Raw genomic sequence first — 4,224 nt, 5'->3', positions numbered from 1 at the left:
CAGTTTTCCACTCTGAGTTTCCACAGTTTTCCACTCTGAGTTTCCACAGTTTTCCATCGCGGCGCCGGTCCAACTTCCTGCCAAACGATCCGGCATTAAAACCTGAACTCAGGACTTTATTCAGCTTCCATGGAGACATGAACAGTCATATCAACAGACTGATGCGCCATAAATACTCCCTGCATTTACTGCGATAAACTATAATTATTGTTTTCAGATCATTTTGAAATATTGGTAATGCCAAAGTCTAATAAACTAATTTAGTAAAGAACTGGAGGATATTTTAAACGTCCTAAATAAAACATGACAACCAATTAAGACAGAAACTAAGAACATTTCCAACTGAAAACCTAAAGATTGGATTATGACGTCTAAGCAAAATATTAAAGGAAATCATCTGAATCCATCATGTGATTAATTGATCAGTTATCGGTTTACAGGAGTAAACAAAGACGCTGAAGTTGGTCTGGACAATAAGGCTCAAATATATCACAATATAAGAGTTTTACATAATTCGATATTGATTATTGATTAGTTTTAACTATCTGAAATGTTGCCACATTGGTGACGTGACGTTTCCCGTTTTGCCGTCTTCACTGCATGTTGGTTTTTTTTTGAGGCAGCTGGTTGTTGCTAGGCAACCAAAGAACGAGCTAGCTTAGCTTAGGCGTGAGCGGCTGACCGGCTAATGCCTTGTACTCTGCCTACATCTCCCAGAATGCTGTGCAGTTCTGTAGGTCAGTGAATATTCTATATATTGAATATTTGATATCCTCGGAGGTTTTATGTATTGATATTGATCAGGTGTCTGATCTATATGGTTATTGATTGGTTGCCCAGCTCGGCTCCTCAGCAGCCTGAATTATTCTGACACTCAAACATTTCTGCTTTCTTCTCACATAAATCTAAAACAGTCAGAAATCCTCCCTGCAGTCAAACTCGTCTCGCTCTGAGAGAAGCTCAAACTTTCTGTGAGTGACGTCGACCTTTGACCTGAAGGACGAGCTCAGGCTCCTTAGTTCCCATCTTCCATTGTTCCGTCGGCATAGCGACGCGGCTCCATCGCTTCCTGAGACAGAAACCTGCCGGACGGGAAGCTAACGGGAGCTAACTGCCTCTCAGAAGAAGAAACGGTTGTAAAATAATAATGACGTGATTCTGAGGCAACGTTAAAACCGTCGGAAAGGAAAAACCAGATAATTACCTGAACCAGGCATAAGGAAACGATCACAGATCCTGGTTCTCTCAGGTCGTCTCTCACCTGCCAGGTTACATTTCAGTCCTTCTGTCTTTTCTAGAAAACTAGTAATTAAGAGTAGAAATAAACATTTGGTTTGTTTAAATCACTTTTGTGCTAACAGATACATAAAGCGACATATTGCAGAAGTTGCCTGACAATAGTTAGATCATGTTCACCCAGCAGGCCTGGAGGCTCATTTCCGTCTTTCTGCTGAAATCCGATCCATTTCTGCGTTATCGTTCATGCTACTGATTAAATGCAGCCATAATCGGACCGTGTGAACGGTTTGCCACCCCAAAGTGACCCAAGAAGAAGAACGGAGCGGCCATTTTACTGCATGGACCGTGTGAACGGTTTGCCACCCCAAAGTGACCCAAGAAGAAGAACGCAGCGGCCATTTTACTGCATGGATGGACGGTAACGCTGCTGAGAGCGACAGCAGGTCAGCAGAACCTGATGAACTGAAAGCTGACAGCAACCAAACGGTCTTAGTGGAGAACCGGTTCTGACCCGGTTCTGTTTGGATGTGGAGTCGGACCAGGAGTGGTCGGTTCGGATGTGATGCGTTCACTGACTCACTGCTTTCATCACGTCATTATTACCGTTTTCAGACATTGTTTACGTCCAGTTTCTTCTTCTGCTGCAGAATTATGGCGCATGTCTCACGTTAGTGAGGAAAAGTCGGTAAAATGCGACCTGAGCGTTCAGACGCTTCGAAAACTGATTTGAATTTATTTCTGGGTGAAAAATCCGAATCGGGTTTTGGTCGCTTTCGGCTGCTGTGATCCTCAGTGATTAACATGAACACATCGACACCGGCTCAGATTTACCCTTCAACCGAGTTTTGATTTTTCCCTCCCATTTTGTTGCCGTTTGTGTTTCTGGAGGGCGGGGTTACGAGCTTGGTCACGTGACAGTGATGCAGCAGAGGATTATGGGTGATGAGCTGAAGCAGAGTGGCTCCGTTAGCGGTGGGTTGGTTTGTCACCCGGTCAGGAGGATGGAGAAGTTCACCTGGTGTCGGTATCTGCCCTGATTTACCTTCACAAGCATTTAGCTTTTAGTTTCTCCTTGCGGTCCCGCAGCGAACGGCGTAGCTCGGCTCTGCTCTGCGGCTCGGCTCTTCGGCTCGGCTCTGCGGCTCGGCTCTTCGGCTCGCTGTACCTCGGTTTCCCTTTTAAATCTTCATTTCTCCGTGTGAACAGGTGAGGCTCAGGTCTGAGTCGGCCTTCCTGGGAAAACAACAGTTAGTCCAAATGTTTTCCTTCCGACGCGCAGATTGAATCTCCATTCTTCTTCGTTTTCGCAGCACACGCGCACGTTCCAGTCGCGTTTCCATGGCGACGTCAGAACGTCCCGCGTCGTTACAAAATGGAGGGCGACGTGGGGCGGATTGTTTCCTAAAACTGGTTCTGGGTCGCAGTGAGATGAGAATCATGAATCTTATGTGGAGCTTTTTTTGAGGAACCCAAACCCGGGTCTGTGGCTCAGCAGCTCTCTGTGGGTCCGGCCTGGAAGCTGCTTGGTTCCGATCCGGTGTCGGGTCTGGACTTTGTCAGTGACGTCATCGCTGGCGTCCTGCCGTAAGCTGGGAGTGATGTCATCAATGCTTGTTGTCACAAACATGATGGGATTTCTTCCTCCAGTGTTTAGTGCCTCTGAGAAGCCTGAGAACACACACACACACACACACACACACACACACACACACACACACACACACACACACACACACACAGCCCTCATTAGTAATGTATGGGGTGTCTGAGCCAGAAGTCATTTGTTTGTCTTTAAGCAGCTAAACTCTCTTTTATCCTGCTGATAATACATCGATTAGCATCTCAAAACCACACAGAAGCTTTTTAATCAAACCTAGAACACACACACACACACCCTGGGGGCCTCCTGCTGTGCAGCGTGTGATTGCTGAAAGCTCGGTGTTAGCGCAGCAGCTAATGAGCTTCGCTGAAGCTGAGGACTCAATCCGCTGCAGTTTCAGCTGAACGTTTAAAAGTTCATTTTGATCGGAATCAGTTCAATCCGCTAATAAAATATTAATAATCAATACAACCRCAGCAGATGAAATGGATGTGGTTCATACAAACTACTCCTCCTGAAAACTGTCAAAGGCTTAATGAATTAATCATGCAAACGGAAATAATGAGCCTGTTTTTATTTATGTTATTGATTGATTGATTGCTTATTGAGACAGGCCTAGTCATAACTATGAGAATAAGTGATGAGTACAAGTTTTGAAGTGATAATTGAGAATAAAAGTCATAATTATGGCTTCCAGTTGGGCTTTTATTTTTCCTTTCCTGGCAGAAATGGTCTTCCGTACCTGCCCAGGTGATTCTCCTGGAGTCAGAACTCCTTCCTGATTTGGTGAATCCATCTGGACCTGACAGAACCGAACATCTTTTCCCTCCATTCGGCTGTAAAATTACAGAACTTTTCCTCTGCTTCCAGCTGAAGCTCAGCGGTGATGTTCTGCTTCTGCTGTTCAATTTGATCCGGTTTAACTGTCTCTGGTTCGGTTCAGTGAGATGTTTGGACCCGGTCAGTAGCGGGTGATGCTAATGGTCCAGACCCTTTAGACAGAAAACAACTCATCCATTATTCAGGCTCCGTCTCTCCATCGCCGCCGCAGCTGTCAGACGTTCCTGACGGCTTCATGACTTATTGATCGGCTGAAAAGGTCAAACAGGAAGCTGCGTGCTGCACTTCCTGCCTCCTCTGGATGCTTCTTCCTCTGGATGCTTCTCTCCATCTGTTCAACACAAACAGGAAGCTGCGTGCTGCACTTCCTGCCTCCTCTGGATGCTTCTTCCTCTGGATCGCCTCCCTCCATCTGTTCAACACAAACACTGGCTCATTTCTCCTTAAACTGGATTTCCTGACTCCAGTTCATTTGTGCTCTAATTGAGTTGGCGGATGAGACGCACGTCCCTGACCGAGTCTCTGCTGCTGGTTGAGCTCACCAC

At 46.0% G+C, this 4,224-nt stretch overlaps 1 long non-coding RNA gene across 1 annotated transcript; it reads left to right on the top strand.

Moving 5' to 3' along the window:
* Positions 1 to 6: 6 nt before the first annotated feature.
* Positions 7 to 2,880, top strand: LOC103468103 (uncharacterized). The gene is made up of 2 exons (XR_534160.2): positions 7 to 2,445; positions 2,550 to 2,880. It is a non-coding gene; the product is annotated as an uncharacterized LOC103468103 (long non-coding RNA).
* Positions 2,881 to 4,224: the final 1,344 nt, after the last annotated feature.

This window comes from Poecilia reticulata, linkage group LG7 (assembly GCF_000633615.1).
Source record: "Poecilia reticulata strain Guanapo linkage group LG7, Guppy_female_1.0+MT, whole genome shotgun sequence".
NCBI classification, from domain to species: Eukaryota; Metazoa; Chordata; class Actinopteri; order Cyprinodontiformes; family Poeciliidae; genus Poecilia; species Poecilia reticulata.
Note: the sequence above shows the minus strand (reverse complement) of the source record. Positions and strands in the feature narration are given on the sequence as shown.